Genomic DNA, 21,054 nt, shown 5'->3' on the forward strand with positions numbered 1-21,054 from the left:
CATCGTGAATCGTGACACTCTCACTCCTTCACAGCGCACAGCACCCTGGTACAATCCGCAGAGTCTCGTGAAGACTGCCTCCACCACTCTGTTGCAGTCCGGCCACTGTGCGGGACTATGAGCTCCGATGAAACACCTGAAAATAACAACAGTATACATTGAATTAATATAAGATGGTCTTCAATGTGATCCTTACCCTCTTTGTATTTTTACTGTTCAGTGCATTCTCTTCTTGCTTATGTTTTACTATGTGTTAAGAGATACATTTTTTATCAATCTTGCATAATTTAGTCCTCTGGACTTTTTTCATTCAACACACCTTTTGGTGCTCTCCACACCTGGTGCCACAATCTTTTTTGTGGCTCTGAATCGTCCTTTTTGTAAGGAGGCTTGATGACGGGCTTGATAGACTGTTTTTTTTTTGTCATATTCCCCTAATGCCTGCCACAGGGTAATGACCTGGGCACACTCGTCTCCACTCAGAGCCAGGCGGTGGTCTTTGAGGCCAAGCAAAAAATCTGCAAGGTCCTGAACTGCTCCATACCCCTGGATATTGTCAGGTCCAACAGAATCCTAAAAAGGAAAGATTTTTTAGACCTTATGGTTGCAGGAATAAATACAGTAAAACATTTCAGAGCACTGCCAACATAAACCAGATTTTGTTGTAACTTTACATTTAAAAGAGACTGATTCTTACGTCATGTGAAGTGGAGTCGACTGGTGCTGAAGACACCGTTACCTGGTCCACTGGGGAGACATGAAAAAGTTAAACATTTAGCTTACATTTTTTCATTCTGTAGAGTAAGTGTGTCAACAACAACAGAAATCAAATAAATTCCATGGTAAGACTCACAGTCATCTGGCATCACTGAGGGCATCACTGGCATCAACTGAGCCGGGACAGAAGTGCTCTCAGGAGCTGGCCATGGTGCTGGAGGAATCACAGACACTGATGGGACAGAGCTGGTTGCTGGAGTTGGAGTAGGTGTCATCACTGGCACTGCTGAAGCTGATGCTTGTGAGGCGGAAGCAGGTGTTCGCTCTGTTTCAAAGGTGGGCACAGTGATGTCTTGAAACTCCTCAGCTTCAGCACAGTCTTCCTCCACCTCCAGAACCACATCAGCGGTCTCTGATTCCTCGATGGCCAACTTGTAGTCCTGGAGAACCTTCCCGGTTTGTTGGTAGAGGTATTCTACCCCAATAAGCTCTTCTTTAATACATAAAAAAAATGACCACAATTAGATAGCATATGAGAACATTATATAATGAATCAGTGGTGAAAAATAACTCGTAAACCTATAAAAAAAAAACAACATCATGACGTACCAGTGTATTTTGTTGGTCCAACGTAGGGGACGATCTTTTTTCCCAGAACCTCCTCTGCAAGAACATTTGCAGCATGTCGGAGCAGGTGGCTGTAGGAATGCGGCTGCGGCTGCCCATCAGTGGTTGCTGCAACAGCCCGGTCCTCATTCCACCTTGCAAGGCCATCCAACAGATAGGCTTGGAAGAAGGTGTCACTTGCAAGCGTGCCTTCAAAACAAATTCAAAAATGTAAAGAAAAAAACACACAGACATAAAGCAACAACAAAGTCACTTCGGGAGAATTCATGCGTTTACCTGGGATGAATCTGTTCAGATGCAGGTGAAATGACTCCAGCGACGTGGACCCTCTGGCACAGCGGTAAGTTGGCAGACGGTGCCCTCCCTTCACCAGGGTTCCTGTCTGCGTGTACAGCTGTATACCTGGAGGATCCTGGATGCATGCAACATGCTTCCTCTGGGACTTCCAGATCTCCTGCATCCGAGCCGAGTTGATAAGAGGCACTCCCAGTGTGTCTCGACCAGCATCTCCGTCAAAGGCCTGGATGTGGTTTTCGATCAGAACCTGAGTCTCCCTCGTCCCACGTGTTGCTCTTCTGCAATGTCGGGCTAGCTCGCTTCTGCTGATGCGACGCATCACATCGGCCTCCGATGGTCTCCTTCGGTCAGCTTCCATCTCTGCCTGCTTTGCCAGCTTCAGGGCCTTGAGGTCATCCTCGTCCCACATAAAAATACAGTGGCTGAGGCGACTCATGAAGGTTGCATACAGCTGATGGGAATCTGTTGTGCAACCCACAGCTATCCTCCGCATGAAGTGCCAGATGTCAAGCCGGATGGACATCTGCTCCCACTCTTCAAACTGCCTCCTCAGAAGAGTGTTGCCACAGCAGTCCCGGTCGACATACAGCACCTCAGGAGGTGCCACCCCAGCCACTCTGTATCTTTTAACGAGACCCTCAATCATTGGCCCGAGACCAAAACCCTCACTGGCAGTCAGGACGGAAATGACCACCTGCCCGTACTCATTTCCGACATTGGTTGCCCAGGTACAGGTACCGTAGCTAGATCCCGCAAGCTTCCGGGCTACCTTTTTGGTGGAATCCATTTTCAGGATTCGGCCATATTGAGAGGTGATGGATGCCTTTATCTCCTCGAGCCTTTGCAGGACATCCTGAGCATATACCTGCATCAGCCATCTGTGTTTGGGGACAACAGGCATCGGAGGTGCTTCTTCAAATGTCAGAGGCAGGATCAGGCCTGATTTCACAGCGCTGGCCATCCCCTTGCAGTCTGTGAGGTATTGCACAGTTTTCTGCAACCACAACTCAGCGTGACGCTCTCTCAGTTTCCGCTGGACCTGGCTGCTGCTGTTTCCCAGCCCTCTCTGACGCATCAAGGTCGCCACCTCCATGTCGCAAGCCAGTTTTGAAGTCAAAATGCACGGAAATTGCACTCTATGACCAATGTCCAGCTGGGAGACGATGCCATGGCTCCAGCTGATCACTTTTCTTTTGCATGTTTTACATGCCAGGTACTCAGATGCCATAAAATACACACTGCCCACTCCCACCACCTGCCTGATCTTCTGGTGCAAGCCGGCCGAGGTCAAAGGTTGTCTGGAGCAGTCTGCATGCGGACAGGTGAGCTTTACTTGCCACAGCTTGCGCGGCATCCAGAGAAGAAGTGGGTGACCAAAGTAATTCTCCAGTGGGGGAGAATTACTTATCTTCAGAGGGACCTGTGGAGGATACCACCAAAGCTTATCCACTCTGGAAAAGTCAAGCTCAGGATGCCCCTGGGGTGTCCATTTGAAAAGGGCTTTGGATATCCACCTTTGGTCAGCTTCAGGTAACGTGTGAATCCAGCCAGCTGGAAGACAGACTCTTTGTGCTGGAAGTAAAAAGAAATGAAAAGCAAAACAAATAAATAAATAAAAACACAAGTTAACATATTTCAATTCCAGCAAATTTGGCAGTGGTAACTATTATTGTCACAATTGAGGTAAACTAAAAGGAGGAACCAGGTGCAGATTTTAAAATTGAAATGATTAAATAACAAAAACTGAGATAGACAAACTAAAACTTACTTTAACAAATCCACAGAAAAAAACCAAGAGGAATAAGAACACAGGAAAGACAAACAATGATCCAACAAGGGACAGGGAAAGAGAGGAACTAAATACACAGAGTAATCATCACAGGTGTGAACACAGGACACAGGTGAAACTAATGAGGGTAATCACAAAAGGAGGGAAAAAACACAAGGGCATGACGTAAAACTAAAACTGGAGACACAACGATTCAGGACTACAAAATAAAACTGACAATTATATTGTCTGTGAAATAAAGGGTAAACTTACGTGCCACTTGTGCCTCCTCCCACCTAATTACCTCTGACAGCAATGTGCTGTCATCCAGTTCAGAGGACACATGTGGGTAGGCGAGGCTGGAAGAGGGACCAGCTGACATAGGCGGGTAGGCAAAGGCGGAAGAGGGACCAGCTGACACAGGCGGGTAGGCAAAGGCGGAAGAGGGACCAGCTGACACAGGTAAGCGGGCCAGGGTGGAGGAGGAGGGACCAGCTGACACAGGTAAGCGGGCCAGGGTGGAGGAGGAGGGACCAGCTGACACAGGTAAGCGGGCCAGGGTGGAGGAGGAGGGACCAGCTGACACAGGTAAGCGGGCCAGGCTGGAGGAGGGACCAGCTGACACAGGTAAGCGGGCCAGGGTGGAGGAGGGACCAGCTGACACAGGTAAGTGGGCCAGGGTGGAGGAGGAGGGACCAGCTGACACAGGTAAGCGGGCCAGGGTGGAGGAGGAGGGACCAGCTGACACAGGTAAGTGGGCCAGGGTGGAGGAGGAGGGACCAGCTGACACAGGTAAGCGGGCCAGGGTGGAGGAGGAGGGACCAGCTGACACAGGTAAGCGGGCCAGGGTGGAGGAGGAGGGACCAGCTGACACAGGTAAGTGGGCCAGGGTGGAGGAGGAGGGACCAGCTGACACAGGTAAGCGGGCCAGGGTGGAGGAGGAGGGACCAGATGACACAGGTAAGCGGGCCAGGGTGGAGGAGGAGGGACCAGCTGACACAGGTAAGTGGGCCAGGCTGGAGGAGGGTGGGGTGGCTGCTTTGGACACAGTCCTTTTCACAAGAGTAGGTGATGGCCATGCAGGGGCTAAAAATAACAATGAAATAGGACTAACAAGTTAACATCACAATAATGTAGAGATAATTTAGAATTATAAAGTTTATTTTGGACAGTGAGCCCAAGGGACCACTGGGTGGTGCCATTTCTTTATGTGGAAGGCCTGTGAGACATTTGAATTTGATTTATCTCACTCTGACTCTTAGACTAAACAGTGATGCTATATTACTGCTTATGAATTTGTTTATAGTTCCAAATATTTCCTTCAAATGCTTAACACAAATGAGCCTACACTAATTAATGTTTGCTTACAAGGTTTGTCTTTGAAGGGGGAAATCAGCCTTTTCACATGCTTGGTCAGGCTCTGCTGGTCAGGCAAGTTCCTCCTGACCAAAAGGGAGCGGAGAGAGGAGGTGGACGCTGGATGCTGGCTGGAAGGACCAGGCTGGATGGTGGGAACATGCTGAGCAGTGTGAGGGAGCTGGGTAGTGGCAGTGTGATGCACAGGAGGAGTGAGCTCAGAAGCTGCAGCATACTCACTGGTGTGACAGAGTTGGGTTGCAGGAGCAGGCTGAGTGGTGGTAGTGTGCTGGGTGGAGGCAGGTGGTTGGGGAGTTTTAGAGGCATATTGCTCTTCTTTCATGGCAATTGCAATATTGCCAGAGGGAAAGAGCTCCATGTACTCTCTAAAACACATTTTACTGTGGGCATGGTCTTGTGTGTCCTTACTTCCTCCTGTGGGGTCTCTCCTCATAGCTGCCACCAGGTAAGCAGCATACCCTAGGGCATTTTCGGCAACCCACCGGAAAGTTTGCCCACGAAACACACCAAACTGAATCTGAAAGAAACCCAGCAGGTGCTTTCTGTTCGCTGGATCGCCTTTGCTCTTAATTAATGCTTTTTTTGCATTAGTAACAACCAGCTCTGGAGACATCGGTTTAACCCATGGCTTTCCTTTATTGACAGCCTTGACATTTGCTGCTTCCAGTGAGTCAGTCAAGTTTAGACTGCCATCAGCGCGTCTCCTGAAGCGTGGTTCCATCTAAATTTGAAAAAAAAGAAGAAAAAAAAAAGTTCACTAACAGAGAAAGATAAGTATCAGAGCTGTGATTAAATGGATACAACATGTGGAAACGCATCATTATCATCATTATTATCCCCCCCCCCCATAATTACTCCCAGTCTTATTCAACCACCACCACCCCCCTTTTGATGTTGATTTGATACTATGCTCTATGTACATTCTCTCAACAGGCTCAAAATCTAAGATAATATCCCACAAACACTCAGAGATGTTACAATGTCATTTAGCAGACGCTTTTATCCAAAGCGACGATACAGTACTTAAAGATAATGATACATGCTATCAAAAGCAATATGCCATTTAAACTTGACAAGTCTGGTCCTATCTATTACGTCGCAATTCAGTTGTTACTAGAAAGACTAAATGAAAAGGGGAAATAGGCAATCTCGGACCGTAGCGTTACTGTACCGCTACTGTACCGAGGTAGGAAGGCCCAGGACATTAGTGTTTGCCCCGTGAAAGGGACTCAATGTTGGAAAGCGCGGAGATAAACTGACTTCGAGTAGCATCGATTGTTGGTGGAAAGTCTAAAAATCAATCGCAGGTAGCTATCTAGTCATTACCTGCCGGTGTCATCGGCATTACGAGACGGCAGGTTTGATCTCGTCTTTACCGCTGTCACCGTCATTAGGAAGCGGCACGGAGATTGCCATCGGCGGCACAGTTCCCCGGCACATCCGACGATAAAAGTGACTTCAAGTAGCATCGGTCATTAGTGTGAAAAGTCTCAAAATCAATCGCGATCGGGAAAGTAATTTCAGCTGTCATGTTATGCCGGGTTGGTGAACAGACAGGTAGCTACCTAGTCATTAACTGCTGTCACCGTCATTATGAGACGGCAGGTTATTCCTCCCATTGTATTGAATGACATTAGTGGACGGACTATAGCTAGCCAGAGAAAAATGTCGACTTACCTCAGAAATGCAGAAGAATAGGAAAATGCCGATTTCCGAAGTGACGTTCTGCCGGCTGACGATTGAATTCGAGGCGAGCTGCAATGTCGAGTAGAAGTCTTCACTGATTGGTCAATTCCTGGTAGCAACCGGGGCAAATCTTGGTAGCGATACGGGCGCTGATTGGCCATCGTCTCCAAATCTTGGTATATTCTTGGTAGCAGGGAGCAACGTGATTGGCTGTCACTACCAAGAATAAGCTCGATTTTCATGTGGCAGGGGGAGCCAACCGGGCTACATATGTACTTCAATTCTTAATATTTTGGTTCTTTTACACATGTCCTAGTCTAAATCTGACAAGAGCAAAAAAGCCTTTGTAGTGGAAAAGTAAGAGGAAGTTATAGCTCGCAATGAGAGTTGTTAACCTTGCAGTGGAAGCTATTTGGAGGGTTACCAAGTCTGTTTTGGGATTGAGGACACAGCAGACATTTGGTAAGCCAAGTGCAAATTGGATGGAACTGCATACATAAACTTTCCACCCAATGTGGGGCTCGAACCCACGACCCTGAGATTAAGAGTCTCATGCTCTACCGACTGAGCTAACCGGGCTACATATGTACTTCTTTTCTTAATATTTTCTTTTTTTTACACATGTCCTAGTCTAAATCTGACAAGAGCAAAAAAGCCTTTGTAGTGGAAAAGTAAGAGGAAGTTATAGCTTGCAATGAGAGTTGTAAACCTTGCAGTGGAAGCTATTTGGAGGGTTACCAAGTCTGTTTTGGGATTGAGGACACAGCAGACATTTGGTAAGCTAAGTGCAAAGTGGACGACTGCATACATAAACTTTCCGCCCAATGTGGGGCTCGAACCCACGACCCTGAGATTAAGAGTCTCATGCTCTACCGACTGAGCTAACCGGGCTACATATGTACTTAATTTCTTAATATTTTCTTTTTTTTACACATGTCCTAGTCTAAATCTGACAAGAGCAAAAAAAGCCTTTGTAGTGGAAAAGTAAGAGGAAGTTATAGCTTGCAATGAGAGTTGTAAACCTTGCAGTGGAAGCCATTTGGAGGGTTACCAAGTCTGTTTTGGGATTGAGGACACAGCAGACATTATGAAAGCCAAGTGCAAATTGGATGCAACTGCATACATAAACTTTCCGCCCAATGTGGGGCTCGAACCCACGACCCTGAGATTAAGAGTCTCATGCTCTACCGACTGAGCTAACCGGGCTACATATGTACTTCATTTCTTAATATTTTCTTTTTTTTACACATGTCCTAGTCTAAATCTGACAAGAGCAAAACAGCCTTTGTAGTGGAAAAGTAAGAGGAAGTTATAGCTTGCAATGAGAGTTGTAAACCTTGCAGTGGAAGCCATTTGGAGGGTTACCAAGTCTGTTTTGGGATTGAGGACACAGCAGACATTATGAAAGCCAAGTGCAAATTGGATGGAACTGCATACATAAACTTTCCGCCCAATGTGGGGCTCGAACCCACGACCCTGAGATTAAGAGTCTCATGCTCTACCGACTGAGCTAACCGGGCTACATATGTACTTCATTTCTTAATATATCCTTTTTCTACACATGTCCTAGTCTAAATCTGACAAGAGCAAAAAAGCCTTTGTAGTGGAAAAGTAAGAGGAAGTTATAGCTTGCAATCAGAGTTGTAAACCTTGCAGTGGAAGCCATTTGGAGGGTTACCAAGTCTGTTTTGGGATTGAGGACACAGCAGACATTATGAAAGCCAAGTGCAAATTGGATGGAACTGCATACATAAACTTTCCGCCCAATGTGGGGCTCGAACCCACGACCCTGAGATTAAGAGTCTCATGCTCTACCGACTGAGCTAACCGGGCTACATATGTACTTAATTTCTTAATATTTTCTTTTTTTTACACATGTCCTAGTCTAAATCTGACAAGAGCAAAACAGCCTTTGTAGTGGAAAAGTAAGAGGAAGTTATAGCTTGCAATGAGAGTTGTAAACCTTGCAGTGGAAGCCATTTGGAGGGTTACCAAGTCTGTTTTGGGATTGAGGACACAGCAGACATTATGAAAGCCAAGTGCAAATTGGATGCAACTGCATACATAAACTTTCCGCCCAATGTGGGGCTCGAACCCACGACCCTGAGATTAAGAGTCTCATGCTCTACCGACTGAGCTAACCGGGCTACATATGTACTTCATTTCTTAATATTTTCTTTTTTTTTACACATGTCCTAGTCTAAATCTGACAAGAGCAAAAAAGCCTTTGTAGTGGAAAAGTAAGAGGAAGTTATAGCTTGCAATCAGAGTTGTAAACCTTGCAGTGGAAGCTATTTGGAGGGTTACCAAGTCTGTTTTGGGATTGAGGACACAGCAGACATTATGAAAGCCAAGTGCAAATTGGATGCAACTGCATACATAAACTTTCCGCCCAATGTGGGGCTCGAACCCACGACCCTGAGATTAAGAGTCTCATGCTCTACCGACTGAGCTAACCGGGCTACATATGTACTTAATTTCTTAATATTTTCTTTTTTTTACACATGTCCTAGTCTAAATCTGACAAGAGCAAAACAGCCTTTGTAGTGGAAAAGTAAGAGGAAGTTATAGCTTGCAATGAGAGTTGTAAACCTTGCAGTGGAAGCCATTTGGAGGGTTACCAAGTCTGTTTTGGGATTGAGGACACAGCAGACATTATGAAAGCCAAGTGCAAATTGGATGGAACTGCATACATAAACTTTCCGCCCAATGTGGGGCTCGAACCCACGACCCTGAGATTAAGAGTCTCATGCTCTACCGACTGAGCTAACCGGGCTACATATGTACTTCATTTCTTAATATTTTCTTTTTTTTACACATGTCCTAGTCTAAATCTGACAAGAGCAAAAAAGCCTTTGTAGTGGAAAAGTAAGAGGAAGTTATAGCTTGCAATCAGAGTTGTAAACCTTGCAGTGGAAGCTATTTGGAGGGTTACCAAGTCTGTTTTGGGATTGAGGACACAGCAGACATTTGGTAAGCCAAGTGCAAATTGGATGGAACTGCATACATAAACTTTCCGCCCAATGTGGGGCTCGAACCCACGACCCTGAGATTAAGAGTCTCATGCTCTACCGACTGAGCTAACCGGGCTACATATGTACTTCATTTCTTAATATTTTCTTTTTTTTACACATGTCCTAGTCTAAATCTGACAAGAGCAAAAAAGCCTTTGTAGTGGAAAAGTAAGAGGAAGTTATAGCTTGCAATGAGAGTTGTAAACCTTGCAGTGGAAGCTATTTGGAGGGTTACCAAGTCTGTTTTGGGATTGAGGACACAGCAGACATTTGGTAAGCCAAGTGCAAAGTGGACGACTGCATACATAAACTTTCCGCCCAATGTGGGGCTCGAACCCACGACCCTGAGATTAAGAGTCTCATGCTCTACCGACTGAGCTAACCGGGCTACATATGTACTTCATTTCTTAATATTTTCTTTTTTTTACACATGTCCTAGTCTAAATCTGACAAGAGCAAAAAAGCCTTTGTAGTGGAAAAGTAAGAGGAAGTTATAGCTTGCAATCAGAGTTGTAAACCTTGCAGTGGAAGCTATTTGGAGGGTTACCAAGTCTGTTTTGGGATTGAGGACACAGCAGACATTTGGTAAGCCAAGTGCAAATTGGATGGAACTGCATACATAAACTTTCCGCCCAATGTGGGGCTCGAACCCACGACCCTGAGATTAAGAGTCTCATGCTCTACCGACTGAGCTAACCGGGCTACATATGTACATCAATTCTTAATATTTACTTTTTTTTACACATGTCCTAGTCTAAATCTGACAAGAGCAAAAAAGCCTTTGTAGTGGAAAAGTAAGAGGAAGTTATAGCTTGCAATCAGAGTTGTAAACCTTGCAGTGGAAGCTATTTGGAGGGTTACCAAGTCTGTTTTGGGATTGAGGACACAGCAGACATTTGGTAAGCCAAGTGCAAAGTGGACGACTGCATACATAAACTTTCCGCCCAATGTGGGGCTCGAACCCACGACCCTGAGATTAAGAGTCTCATGCTCTACCGACTGAGCTAACCGGGCTACATATGTACTTCATTTCTTAATATTTTCTTTTTTTTACACATGTCCTAGTCTAAATCTGACAAGAGCAAAAAAGCCTTTGTAGTGGAAAAGTAAGAGGAAGTTATAGCTTGCAATCAGAGTTGTAAACCTTGCAGTGGAAGCTATTTGGAGGGTTACCAAGTCTGTTTTGGGATTGAGGACACAGCAGACATTTGGTAAGCCAAGTGCAAAGTGGACGAACTGCATACATAAACTTTCCGCCCAATGTGGGGCTCGAACCCACGACCCTGAGATTAAGAGTCTCATGCTCTACCGACTGAGCTAACCGGGCTACATATGTACTTCATTTCTTAATATTTTCTTTTTTTTACACATGTCCTAGTCTAAATCTGACAAGAGCAAAAAAGCCTTTGTAGTGGAAAAGTAAGAGGAAGTTATAGCTTGCAATGAGAGTTGTAAACCTTGCAGTGGAAGCCATTTGGAGGGTTACCAAGTCTGTTTTGGGATTGAGGACACAGCAGACATTATGAAAGCCAAGTGCAAATTGGATGGAACTGCATACATAAACTTTCCGCCCAATGTGGGGCTCGAACCCACGACCCTGAGATTAAGAGTCTCATGCTCTACCGACTGAGCTAACCGGGCTACATATGTACTTCAATTCTTAATATTTTGTTTTTTTTACGCATGTCCTAGTCTAAATCTGACAAGAGCAAAAAAGCCTTTGTAGTGGAAAAGTAAGAGGAAGTTATAGCTTGCAATCAGAGTTGTAAACCTTGCAGTGGAAGCTATTTGGAGGGTTACCAAGTCTGTTTTGGGATTGAGGACACAGCAGACATTATGAAAGCCAAGTGCAAATTGGATGCAACTGCATACATAAACTTTCCGCCCAATGTGGGGCTCGAACCCACGACCCTGAGATTAAGAGTCTCATGCTCTACCGACTGAGCTAACCGGGCTACATATGTACTTCATTTCTTAATATTTTCTTTTTTTTACACATGTCCTAGTCTAAATCTGACAAGAGCAAAAAAGCCTTTGTAGTGGAAAAGTAAGAGGAAGTTATAGCTTGCAATGAGAGTTGTAAACCTTGCAGTGGAAGCCATTTGGAGGGTTACCAAGTCTGTTTTGGGATTGAGGACACAGCAGACATTATGTAAGCCAAGTGCAAATTGGATGGAACTGCATACATAAACTTTCCGCCCAATGTGGGGCTCGAACCCACGACCCTGAGATTAAGAGTCTCATGCTCTACCGACTGAGCTAACCGGGCTACATATGTATTTAATTTCTTAATATTTTCTTTTTTTTACACATGTCCTAGTCTAAATCTGACAAGAGCAAAAAAGCCTTTGTAGTGGAAAAGTAAGAGGAAGTTATAGCTTGCAATCAGAGTTGTAAACCTTGCAGTTGAAGCTATTTGGAGGGTTACCAAGTCTGTTTTGGGATTGAGGACACAGCAGACATTTGGTAAGCCAAGTGCAAATTGGATGGAACTGCATACATAAACTTTCCGCCCAATGTGGGGCTCGAACCCACGACCCTGAGATTAAGAGTCTCATGCTCTACCGACTGAGCTAACCGGGCTACATATGTACTTCTTTTCTTAATATTTTCTTTTTTTTACACATGTCCTAGTCTAAATCTGACAAGAGCAAAAAAGCCTTTGTAGTGGAAAAGTAAGAGGAAGTTATAGCTTGCAATGAGAGTTGTAAACCTTGCAGTGGAAGCTATTTGGAGGGTTACCAAGTCTGTTTTGGGATTGAGGACACAGCAGACATTTGGTAAGCCAAGTGCAAAGTGGACGACTGCATACATAAACTTTCCGCCCAATGTGGGGCTCGAACCCACGACCCTGAGATTAAGAGTCTCATGCTCTACCGACTGAGCTAACCGGGCTACATATGTACTTCATTTCTTAATATTTTTTTTTTTTTACACATGTCCTAGTCTAAATCTGACAAGAGCAAAAAAGCCTTTGTAGTGGAAAAGTAAGAGGAAGTTATAGCTTGCAATCAGAGTTGTAAACCTTGCAGTGGAAGCTATTTGGAGGGTTACCAAGTCTGTTTTGGGATTGAGGACACAGCAGACATTTGGTAAGCCAAGTGCAAATTGGATGGAACTGCATACATAAACTTTCCGCCCAATGTGGGGCTCGAACCCACGACCCTGAGATTAAGAGTCTCATGCTCTACCGACTGAGCTAACCGGGCTACATATGTACTTCTTTTCTTAATATTTTCTTTTTTTTACACATGTCCTAGTCTAAATCTGACAAGAGCAAAAAAGCCTTTGTAGTGGAAAAGTAAGAGGAAGTTATAGCTTGCAATCAGAGTTGTAAACCTTGCAGTGGAAGCCATTTGGAGTGTTACCAAGACTGTTTTGGGATTGAGGACACAGCAGACATTTGGTAAGCCGAGTGCAAAGTGTGCAACTGCATACATAAACTTTACGCCCAATGTGGGGCTCGAACCCACGACCCTGAGATTAAGAGTCTCATGCTCTACCGACTGAGCTAACCGGGCTACATATGTACGTCAATTCTTAATATTTTCTTTTTTTTACACATGTCCTAGTCTAAATCTGACAAGAGCAAAAAAGCCTTTGTAGTGGAAAAGTAAGAGGAAGTTATAGCTTGCAATCAGAGTTGTAAACCTTGCAGTGGAAGCCATTTGGAGGGTTACCAAGTCTGTTTTGGGATTGAGGACACAGCAGACATTATGGTAAGCCAAGTGCAAAGTGTGCAACTGCATACATAAACTTTACGCCCAATGTGGGGCTCGAACCCACGACCCTGAGATTAAGAGTCTCATGCTCTACCGACTGAGCTAACCGGGCTACATATGTACTTCTTTTCTTAATATTTTCTTTTTTTTACACATGTCCTAGTCTAAATCTGACAAGAGCAAAAAAGCCTTTGTAGTGGAAAAGTAAGAGGAAGTTATAGCTTGCAATGAGAGTTGTAAACCTTGCAGTGGAAGCTATTTGGAGGGTTACCAAGTCTGTTTTGGGATTGAGGACACAGCAGACATTATGAAAGCCAAGTGCAAATTGGATGGAACTGCATACATAAACTTTCCGCCCAATGTGGGGCTCGAACCCACGACCCTGAGATTAAGAGTCTCATGCTCTACCGACTGAGCTAACCGGGCTACATATGTACTTCATTTCTTAATATTTTCTTTTTTTTACACATGTCCTAGTCTAAATCTGACAAGAGCAAAAAAGCCTTTGTAGTGGAAAAGTAAGAGGAAGTTATAGCTTGCAATCAGAGTTGTAAACCTTGCAGTGGAAGCCATTTGGAGGGTTACCAAGTCTGTTTTGGGATTGAGGACACAGCAGACATTATGGTAAGCCAAGTGCAAATTGGATGGAACTGCATACATAAACTTTCCGCCCAATGTGGGGCTCGAACCCACGACCCTGAGATTAAGAGTCTCATGCTCTACCGACTGAGCTAACCGGGCTACATATGTACTTCATTTCTTAATATTTTCTTTTTTTTACACATGTCCTAGTCTAAATCTGACAAGAGCAAAAAAGCCTTTGTAGTGGAAAAGTAAGAGGAAGTTATAGCTTGCAATGAGAGTTGTAAACCTTGCAGTGGAAGCCATTTGGAGGGTTACCAAGTCTGTTTTGGGATTGAGGACACAGCAGACATTATGAAAGCCAAGTGCAAATTGGATGGAACTGCATACATAAACTTTCCGCCCAATGTGGGGCTCGAACCCACGACCCTGAGATTAAGAGTCTCATGCTCTACCGACTGAGCTAACCGGGCTACATATGTACTTCAATTCTTAATATTTTCTTTTTTTTACACATGTCCTAGTCTAAATCTGACAAGAGCAAAAAAGCCTTTGTAGTGGAAAAGTAAGAGGAACTTATAGCTTGCAATCAGAGTTGTAAACCTTGCAGTGGAAGCTATTTGGAGGGTTACCAAGTCTGTTTTGGGATTGAGGACACAGCAGACATTATGAAAGCCAAGTGCACAGTGGACGACTGCATACATAAACTTTCCGCCCAATGTGGGGCTCGAACCCACGACCCTGAGATTAAGAGTCTCATGCTCTACCGACTGAGCTAACCGGGCTACATATGTACTTCATTTCTTAATATTTTCTTTTTTTTACACATGTCCTAGTCTAAATCTGACAAGAGCAAAAAAGCCTTTGTAGTGGAAAAGTAAGAGGAAGTTATAGCTTGCAATGAGAGTTGTAAACCTTGCAGTGGAAGCCATTTGGAGGGTTACCAAGTCTGTTTTGGGATTGAGGACACAGCAGACATTTGGTAAGCCAAGTGCAAATTGGATGGAACTGCATACATAAACTTTCCGCCCAATGTGGGGCTCGAACCCACGACCCTGAGATTAAGAGTCTCATGCTCTACCGACTGAGCTAACCGGGCTACATATGTACTTCATTTCTTAATATTTTCTTTTTTTTACACATGTCCTAGTCTAAATCTGACAAGAGCAAAAAAGCCTTTGTAGTGGAAAAGTAAGAGGAAGTTATAGCTTGCAATGAGAGTTGTAAACCTTGCAGTGGAAGCTATTTGGAGGGTTACCAAGTCTGTTTTGGGATTGAGGACACAGCAGACATTATGGTAAGCCAAGTGCAAATTGGATGGAACTGCATACATAAACTTTCCGCCCAATGTGGGGCTCGAACCCACGACCCTGAGATTAAGAGTCTCATGCTCTACCGACTGAGCTAACCGGGCTACATATGTACTTCATTTCTTAATATTTTCTTTTTTTTACACATGTCCTAGTCTAAATCTGACAAGAGCAAAAAAGCCTTTGTAGTGGAAAAGTAAGAGGAAGTTATAGCTTGCAATGAGAGTTGTAAACCTTGCAGTGGAAGCTATTTGGAGGGTTACCAAGTCTGTTTTGGGATTGAGGACACAGCAGACATTATGAAAGCCAAGTGCAAAGTGGACGACTGCATACATAAACTTTCCGCCCAATGTGGGGCTCGAACCCACGACCCTGAGATTAAGAGTCTCATGCTCTACCGACTGAGCTAACCGGGCTACATATGTACTTCTTTTCTTAATATTTTCTTTTTTTTACACATGTCCTAGTCTAAATCTGACAAGAACAAATAAGCCTTTGTAGTGGAAAAGTAAGAGGAAGTTATAGCTTGCAATGAGAGTTGTAAACCTTGCAGTGGAAGTCATTTGGAGGGTTACCAAGTCTGTTTTGGGATTGAGGACACAGCAGACATTTGGTAAGCCAAGTGCAAATTGGATGGAACTGTATACATAAACTTTCCGCCCAATGTGGGGCTCGAACCCACGACCCTGAGATTAAGAGTCTCATGCTCTACCGACTGAGCTAACCGGGCTACATATGTACTTCTTTTCTTAATATTTTCTTTTTTTTACACATGTCCTAGTCTAAATCTGACAAGAGCAAAAAAGCCTTTGTAGTGGAAAAGTAAGAGGAAGTTATAGCTCGCAATGAGAGTTGTAAACCTTGCAGTGGAAGCTATTTGGAGGGTTACCAAGTCTGTTTTGGGATTGAGGACACAGCAGACATTTGGTAAGCCAAGTGCAAATTGGATGGAACTGCATACATAAACTTTCCGCCCAATGTGGGGCTCGAACCCACGACCCTGAGATTAAGAGTCTCATGCTCTACCGACTGAGCTAACCGGGCTACATATGTACTTCATTTCTTAATATTCTTTTTTTTTTTACACATGTCCTAGTCTAAATCTGACAAGAGCAAAAAAGCCTTTGTAGTGGAAAAGTAAGAGGAAGTTATAGCTTGCAATCAGAGTTGTAAACCTTGCAGTGGAAGCCATTTGGAGGGTTACCAAGACTGTTTTGGGATTGAGGACACAGCAGACATTATGTAAGCCAAGTGCAAATTGGATGAACTGCATACATAAACTTTCCGCCCAATGTGGGGCTCGAACCCACGACCCTGAGATTAAGAGTCTCATGCTCTACCGACTGAGCTAACCGGGCTACATATGTACTTCATTTCTTAATATTTACTTTTTTTTTACACATGTCCTAGTCTAAATCTGACAAGAGCAAAAAAGCCTTTGTAGTGGAAAAGTAAGAGGAAGTTATAGCTTGCAATGAGAGTTGTAAACCTTGCAGTGGAAGCCATTTGGAGGGTTACCAAGTCTGTTTTGGGATTGAGGACACAGCAGACATTATGAAAGCCAAGTGCAAATTGAATGGAACTGCATACATAAACTTTCCGCCCAATGTGGGGCTCGAACCCACGACCCTGAGATTAAGAGTCTCATGCTCTACCGACTGAGCTAACCGGGCTACATATGTACTTCATTTCTTAATATTTTCTTTTTTTTACACATGTCCTAGTCTAAATCTGACAAGAGCAAAAAAGCCTTTGTAGTGGAAAAGTAAGAGGAAGTTATAGCTTGCAATGAGAGTTGTAAACCTTGCAGTGGAAGCCATTTGGAGGGTTACCAAGTCTGTTTTGGGATTGAGGACACAGCAGACATTATGGTAAGCCAAGTGCAAATTGGATGGAACTGCATACATAAACTTTCCGCCCAATGTGGGGCTCGAACCCACGACCCTGAGATTAAGAGTCTCATGCTCTACCGACTGAGCTAACCGGGCTACATATGTACTTCATTTCTTAATATTTTCTTTTTTTTACACATGTCCTAGTCTAAATCTGACAAGAGCAAAAAAGCCTTTGTAGTGGAAAAGTAAGAGGAAGTTATAGCTTGCAATGAGAGTTGTAAACCTTGCAGTGGAAGCCATTTGGAGGGTTACCAAGTCTGTTTTGGGATTGAGGACACAGCAGACATTTGGTAAGCCAAGTGCAAAGTGGATGGAACTGCATACATAAACTTTCCGCCCAATGTGGGGCTCGAACCCACGACCCTGAGATTAAGAGTCTCATGCTCTACCGACTGAGCTAACCGGGCTACATATGTACTTCATTTCTTAATATTTTCTTTTTTTTACACATGTCCTAGTCTAAATCTGACAAGAGCAAAAAAGCCTTTGTAGTGGAAAAGTAAGAGGAAGTTATAGCTTGCAATCAGAGTTGTAAACCTTGCAGTGGAAGCTATTTGGAGGGTTACCAAGTCTGTTTTGGGATTGAGGACACAGCAGACATTTGGTAAGCCAAGTGCAAAGTGGACGACTGCATACATAAACTTTCCGCCCAATGTGGGGCTCGAACCCACGACCCTGAGATTAAGAGTCTCATGCTCTACCGACTGAGCTAACCGGGCTACATATGTACTTCATTTCTTAATATTTTCTTTTTTTTACACATGTCCTAGTCTAAATCTGACAAGAGCAAAAAAGCCTTTGTAGTGGAAAAGTAAGAGGAAGTTATAGCTTGCAATGAGAGTTGTAAACCTTGCAGTGGAAGCCATTTGGAGGGTTACCAAGTCTGTTTTGGGATTGAGGACACAGCAGACATTATGAAAGCCAAGTGCAAATTGGATGGAACTGCATACATAAACTTTCCGCCCAATGTGGGGCTCGAACCCACGACCCTGAGATTAAGAGTCTCATGCTCTACCGACTGAGCTAACCGGGCTACATATGTACTTCATTTCTTAATATTTTCTTTTTTTTACACATGTCCTAGTCTAAATCTGACAAGAGCAAAAAAGCCTTTGTAGTGGAAAAGTAAGAGGAAGTTATAGCTTGCAATCAGAGTTGTAAACCTTGCAGTGGAAGCTATTTGGAGGGTTACCAAGTCTGTTTTGGGATTGAGGACACAGCAGACATTATGAAAGCCAAGTGCAAATTGGATGGAACTGCATACATAAACTTTCCGCCCAATGTGGGGCTCGAACCCACGACCCTGAGATTAAGAGTCTCATGCTCTACCGACTGAGCTAACCGGGCTACATATGTACTTCTTTTCTTAATATTTTCTTTTTTTTACACATGTCCTAGTCTAAATCTGACAAGAGCAAAAAAGCCTTTGTAGTGGAAAAGTAAGAGGAAGTTATAGCTTGCAATGAGAGTTGTAAAACTTGCAGTGGAAGCCTATTTGGAGGGTTACCAAGTCTGTTTTGGGATTGAGGACACAGCAGACATTTGGTAAGCCAAGTGCAAATTGGATGGAACTGCATACATAAACTTTCCGCCCAATGTGGGGCTCGAACCCACGACCCTGAGATTAAGAGTCTCATGCTCTACCGACTGAGCTAACCGGGCTACATATGTACTTCATTTCTTAATATTTTCTTTTTTTTACACATGTCCTAGTCTAAATCTGACAAGAGCAAAAAAGCCTTTGTAGTGGAAAAGTAAGAGGAAGTTATAGCTTGCAATGAGAGTTGTAAACCTTGCAGTGGAAGCCATTTGGAGGGTTACCAAGTCTGTTTTGGGATTGAGGACACAGCAGACATTATGAAAGCCAAGTGCAAATTGGATGGAACTGCATACATAAACTTTCCGCCCAATGTGGGGCTCGAACCCACGACCCTGAGATTAAGAGTCTCATGCTCTACCGACTGAGCTAACCGGGCTACATATGTACTTCATTTCTTAATATTTTCTTTTTTTTACACATGTCCTAGTCTAAATCTGACAAGAGCAAAAAAGCCTTTGTAGTGGAAAAGTAAGAGGAAGTTATAGCTTGCAATGAGAGTTGTAAACCTTGCAGTTGAAGCTATTTGGAGGGTTACCAAGTCTGTTTTGGGATTGAGGACACAGCAGACATTTGGTAAGCCAAGTGCAAAGTGTGCAACTGCATACATAAACTTTCCGCCCAATGTGGGGCTCGAACCCACGACCCTGAGATTAAGAGTCTCATGCTCTACCGACTGAGCTAACCGGGCTACATATGTACTTCAATTCTTAATATTTTCTTTTTTTTTACACATGTCCTAGTCTAAATCTGACAAGAACAAATAAGCCTTTGTAGTGGAAAAGTAAGAGGAAGTTATAGCTTGCAATGAGAGTTGTAAACCTTGTTGGAGTGTTACCAAGTCTGTTTTGGGATTGAGGACACAGCAGACATTTGGTAAGCCAAGTGCAAAGTGTGCAACTGCATACATAAACTTTCCGCCCAATGTGGGGCTCGAACCCACGACCCTGAGATTAAGAGTCTCATGCTCTACCGACTGAGCTAACCGGGCTACATATGTACTTCTTTTCTTAATATTTTCTTTTTTTTACACATGTCCTAGTCTAAATCTGACAAGAGCAAAAAAGCCTTTGTAGTGGAAAAGTAAGAGGAAGTTATAGCTTGCAATGAGAGTTGTAAACCTTGCAGTGGAAGCTATTTGGAGGGTTACCAAGTCTGTTTTGGGATTGAGGACACAGCAGACATTTGGTAAGCCAAGTGCAAAGTGTGCAACTGCATACATAAACTTTCCGCCCAATGTGGGGCTCGAACCCACGACCCTGAGATTAAGAGTCTCATGCTCTACCGACTGAGCTAACCGGGCTACATATGTACTTCTTTTCTTAATATTTTCTTTTTTTTACACATGTCCTAGTCTAAATCTGACAAGAGCAAAAAAGCCTTTGTAGTGGAAAAGTAAGAGGAAGTTATAGCTTGCAATGAGAGTTGTAAACCTTGCAGTGGAAGCTATTTGGAGGGTTACCAAGTCTGTTTTGGGATTGAGGACACAGCAGACATTATGGTAAGCCAAGTGCAAATTGGATGGAACTGCATACATAAACTTTCCGCCCAATGTGGGGCTCGAACCCACGACCCTGAGATTAAGAGTCTCATGCTCTACCGACTGAGCTAACCGGGCTACATATGTACTTCTTTTCTTAATATTTTCTTTTTTTTACACATGTCCTAGTCTAAATCTGACAAGAGCAAAAAAGCCTTTGTAGTGGAAAAGTAAGAGGAAGTTATAGCTTGCAATGAGAGTTGTAAACCTTGCAGTGGAAGCCATTTGGAGGGTTACCAAGTCTGTTTTGGGATTGAGGACACAGCAGACATTTGGTAAGCCAAGTGCAAATTGGATGGAACTGCATACATAAACTTTCCGCCCAATGTGGGGCTCGAACCCACGACCCTGAGATTAAGAGTCTCATGCTCTACCGACTGAGCTAACCGGGCTACATATGTACTTCATTTCTTAATATTTTCTTTTTTTTACACATGTCCTAGTCTAAATCTGACAAGAGCAAAAAAGCCTTTGTAGTGGAAAAGTAAGAGGAAGTTATAGCTTGCAATCAGAGTTGTAAACCTTGCAGTGGAAGCTATTTGGAGGGTTACCAAGTCTGTTTTGGGATTGAGGACACAGCAGACATTTGGTAAGCCAAGTGCAAAGTGGACGAACTGCATAAATAAACTTTCCGCCCAATGTGGGGCTCGAACCCACGACCCTGAGATTAAGAGTCTCATGCTCTACCGACTGAGCTAACCGGGCTACATATGTACTTCATTTCTTAATATTTTCTTTTTTTTACACATGTCCTAGTCTAAATCTGACAAGAGCAAAAAAGCCTTTGTAGTGGAAAAGTAAGAGGAAGTTATAGCTTGCAATGAGAGTTGTAAACCTTGCAGTGGAAGCTATTTGGAGGGTTACCAAGTCTGTTTTGGGATTGAGGACACAGCAGACATTTGGTAAGCCAAGTGCAAAGTGG

General features: G+C 43.8%; 44 non-coding genes across 44 annotated transcripts; all 44 read right to left on the minus strand.

Moving 5' to 3' along the window:
* Positions 1-7,290: 7,290 nt before the first annotated feature.
* On the minus strand, positions 7,291-7,363 carry trnak-cuu. The gene has a single exon. It is a non-coding gene; the product is annotated as a tRNA-Lys (tRNA).
* Positions 7,364-7,605: 242 nt separating this feature from the next.
* trnak-cuu lies at positions 7,606-7,678 on the minus strand. Its single transcript has one exon. It is a non-coding gene; the product is annotated as a tRNA-Lys (tRNA).
* A 241-nt stretch (positions 7,679-7,919) lies between these two features.
* Positions 7,920-7,992, minus strand: trnak-cuu. The gene has a single exon. It is a non-coding gene; the product is annotated as a tRNA-Lys (tRNA).
* A 240-nt stretch (positions 7,993-8,232) lies between these two features.
* trnak-cuu lies at positions 8,233-8,305 on the minus strand. The gene has a single exon. It is a non-coding gene; the product is annotated as a tRNA-Lys (tRNA).
* A 241-nt stretch (positions 8,306-8,546) lies between these two features.
* trnak-cuu lies at positions 8,547-8,619 on the minus strand. Its single transcript has one exon. It is a non-coding gene; the product is annotated as a tRNA-Lys (tRNA).
* Positions 8,620-8,861: 242 nt separating this feature from the next.
* Positions 8,862-8,934, minus strand: trnak-cuu. Its single transcript has one exon. It is a non-coding gene; the product is annotated as a tRNA-Lys (tRNA).
* A 241-nt stretch (positions 8,935-9,175) lies between these two features.
* trnak-cuu lies at positions 9,176-9,248 on the minus strand. The gene has a single exon. It is a non-coding gene; the product is annotated as a tRNA-Lys (tRNA).
* Positions 9,249-9,489: 241 nt separating this feature from the next.
* On the minus strand, positions 9,490-9,562 carry trnak-cuu. Its single transcript has one exon. It is a non-coding gene; the product is annotated as a tRNA-Lys (tRNA).
* A 239-nt stretch (positions 9,563-9,801) lies between these two features.
* trnak-cuu lies at positions 9,802-9,874 on the minus strand. Its single transcript has one exon. It is a non-coding gene; the product is annotated as a tRNA-Lys (tRNA).
* A 241-nt stretch (positions 9,875-10,115) lies between these two features.
* trnak-cuu lies at positions 10,116-10,188 on the minus strand. The gene has a single exon. It is a non-coding gene; the product is annotated as a tRNA-Lys (tRNA).
* A 239-nt stretch (positions 10,189-10,427) lies between these two features.
* Positions 10,428-10,500, minus strand: trnak-cuu. The gene has a single exon. It is a non-coding gene; the product is annotated as a tRNA-Lys (tRNA).
* A 240-nt stretch (positions 10,501-10,740) lies between these two features.
* On the minus strand, positions 10,741-10,813 carry trnak-cuu. The gene has a single exon. It is a non-coding gene; the product is annotated as a tRNA-Lys (tRNA).
* A 241-nt stretch (positions 10,814-11,054) lies between these two features.
* On the minus strand, positions 11,055-11,127 carry trnak-cuu. The gene has a single exon. It is a non-coding gene; the product is annotated as a tRNA-Lys (tRNA).
* Positions 11,128-11,368: 241 nt separating this feature from the next.
* On the minus strand, positions 11,369-11,441 carry trnak-cuu. Its single transcript has one exon. It is a non-coding gene; the product is annotated as a tRNA-Lys (tRNA).
* Positions 11,442-11,682: 241 nt separating this feature from the next.
* On the minus strand, positions 11,683-11,755 carry trnak-cuu. Its single transcript has one exon. It is a non-coding gene; the product is annotated as a tRNA-Lys (tRNA).
* A 241-nt stretch (positions 11,756-11,996) lies between these two features.
* Positions 11,997-12,069, minus strand: trnak-cuu. Its single transcript has one exon. It is a non-coding gene; the product is annotated as a tRNA-Lys (tRNA).
* Positions 12,070-12,308: 239 nt separating this feature from the next.
* On the minus strand, positions 12,309-12,381 carry trnak-cuu. Its single transcript has one exon. It is a non-coding gene; the product is annotated as a tRNA-Lys (tRNA).
* Positions 12,382-12,622: 241 nt separating this feature from the next.
* Positions 12,623-12,695, minus strand: trnak-cuu. The gene has a single exon. It is a non-coding gene; the product is annotated as a tRNA-Lys (tRNA).
* A 239-nt stretch (positions 12,696-12,934) lies between these two features.
* Positions 12,935-13,007, minus strand: trnak-cuu. Its single transcript has one exon. It is a non-coding gene; the product is annotated as a tRNA-Lys (tRNA).
* Positions 13,008-13,247: 240 nt separating this feature from the next.
* Positions 13,248-13,320, minus strand: trnak-cuu. Its single transcript has one exon. It is a non-coding gene; the product is annotated as a tRNA-Lys (tRNA).
* Positions 13,321-13,561: 241 nt separating this feature from the next.
* On the minus strand, positions 13,562-13,634 carry trnak-cuu. The gene has a single exon. It is a non-coding gene; the product is annotated as a tRNA-Lys (tRNA).
* A 242-nt stretch (positions 13,635-13,876) lies between these two features.
* On the minus strand, positions 13,877-13,949 carry trnak-cuu. The gene has a single exon. It is a non-coding gene; the product is annotated as a tRNA-Lys (tRNA).
* A 241-nt stretch (positions 13,950-14,190) lies between these two features.
* On the minus strand, positions 14,191-14,263 carry trnak-cuu. The gene has a single exon. It is a non-coding gene; the product is annotated as a tRNA-Lys (tRNA).
* A 239-nt stretch (positions 14,264-14,502) lies between these two features.
* trnak-cuu lies at positions 14,503-14,575 on the minus strand. Its single transcript has one exon. It is a non-coding gene; the product is annotated as a tRNA-Lys (tRNA).
* A 241-nt stretch (positions 14,576-14,816) lies between these two features.
* trnak-cuu lies at positions 14,817-14,889 on the minus strand. Its single transcript has one exon. It is a non-coding gene; the product is annotated as a tRNA-Lys (tRNA).
* A 242-nt stretch (positions 14,890-15,131) lies between these two features.
* trnak-cuu lies at positions 15,132-15,204 on the minus strand. The gene has a single exon. It is a non-coding gene; the product is annotated as a tRNA-Lys (tRNA).
* Positions 15,205-15,443: 239 nt separating this feature from the next.
* trnak-cuu lies at positions 15,444-15,516 on the minus strand. The gene has a single exon. It is a non-coding gene; the product is annotated as a tRNA-Lys (tRNA).
* Positions 15,517-15,757: 241 nt separating this feature from the next.
* On the minus strand, positions 15,758-15,830 carry trnak-cuu. The gene has a single exon. It is a non-coding gene; the product is annotated as a tRNA-Lys (tRNA).
* Positions 15,831-16,071: 241 nt separating this feature from the next.
* On the minus strand, positions 16,072-16,144 carry trnak-cuu. The gene has a single exon. It is a non-coding gene; the product is annotated as a tRNA-Lys (tRNA).
* Positions 16,145-16,385: 241 nt separating this feature from the next.
* Positions 16,386-16,458, minus strand: trnak-cuu. Its single transcript has one exon. It is a non-coding gene; the product is annotated as a tRNA-Lys (tRNA).
* A 242-nt stretch (positions 16,459-16,700) lies between these two features.
* trnak-cuu lies at positions 16,701-16,773 on the minus strand. Its single transcript has one exon. It is a non-coding gene; the product is annotated as a tRNA-Lys (tRNA).
* A 242-nt stretch (positions 16,774-17,015) lies between these two features.
* On the minus strand, positions 17,016-17,088 carry trnak-cuu. Its single transcript has one exon. It is a non-coding gene; the product is annotated as a tRNA-Lys (tRNA).
* A 241-nt stretch (positions 17,089-17,329) lies between these two features.
* trnak-cuu lies at positions 17,330-17,402 on the minus strand. Its single transcript has one exon. It is a non-coding gene; the product is annotated as a tRNA-Lys (tRNA).
* Positions 17,403-17,641: 239 nt separating this feature from the next.
* On the minus strand, positions 17,642-17,714 carry trnak-cuu. Its single transcript has one exon. It is a non-coding gene; the product is annotated as a tRNA-Lys (tRNA).
* A 241-nt stretch (positions 17,715-17,955) lies between these two features.
* On the minus strand, positions 17,956-18,028 carry trnak-cuu. The gene has a single exon. It is a non-coding gene; the product is annotated as a tRNA-Lys (tRNA).
* Positions 18,029-18,269: 241 nt separating this feature from the next.
* trnak-cuu lies at positions 18,270-18,342 on the minus strand. The gene has a single exon. It is a non-coding gene; the product is annotated as a tRNA-Lys (tRNA).
* Positions 18,343-18,584: 242 nt separating this feature from the next.
* Positions 18,585-18,657, minus strand: trnak-cuu. Its single transcript has one exon. It is a non-coding gene; the product is annotated as a tRNA-Lys (tRNA).
* A 241-nt stretch (positions 18,658-18,898) lies between these two features.
* Positions 18,899-18,971, minus strand: trnak-cuu. Its single transcript has one exon. It is a non-coding gene; the product is annotated as a tRNA-Lys (tRNA).
* A 239-nt stretch (positions 18,972-19,210) lies between these two features.
* On the minus strand, positions 19,211-19,283 carry trnak-cuu. The gene has a single exon. It is a non-coding gene; the product is annotated as a tRNA-Lys (tRNA).
* A 227-nt stretch (positions 19,284-19,510) lies between these two features.
* trnak-cuu lies at positions 19,511-19,583 on the minus strand. The gene has a single exon. It is a non-coding gene; the product is annotated as a tRNA-Lys (tRNA).
* Positions 19,584-19,822: 239 nt separating this feature from the next.
* trnak-cuu lies at positions 19,823-19,895 on the minus strand. The gene has a single exon. It is a non-coding gene; the product is annotated as a tRNA-Lys (tRNA).
* Positions 19,896-20,137: 242 nt separating this feature from the next.
* Positions 20,138-20,210, minus strand: trnak-cuu. Its single transcript has one exon. It is a non-coding gene; the product is annotated as a tRNA-Lys (tRNA).
* A 241-nt stretch (positions 20,211-20,451) lies between these two features.
* trnak-cuu lies at positions 20,452-20,524 on the minus strand. Its single transcript has one exon. It is a non-coding gene; the product is annotated as a tRNA-Lys (tRNA).
* Positions 20,525-20,764: 240 nt separating this feature from the next.
* trnak-cuu lies at positions 20,765-20,837 on the minus strand. The gene has a single exon. It is a non-coding gene; the product is annotated as a tRNA-Lys (tRNA).
* Positions 20,838-21,054: the final 217 nt, after the last annotated feature.

This window comes from Notolabrus celidotus, unplaced genomic scaffold, assembly GCF_009762535.1.
Source record: "Notolabrus celidotus isolate fNotCel1 unplaced genomic scaffold, fNotCel1.pri scaffold_242_arrow_ctg1, whole genome shotgun sequence".
Taxonomy (NCBI): domain Eukaryota; kingdom Metazoa; phylum Chordata; class Actinopteri; order Labriformes; family Labridae; genus Notolabrus; species Notolabrus celidotus.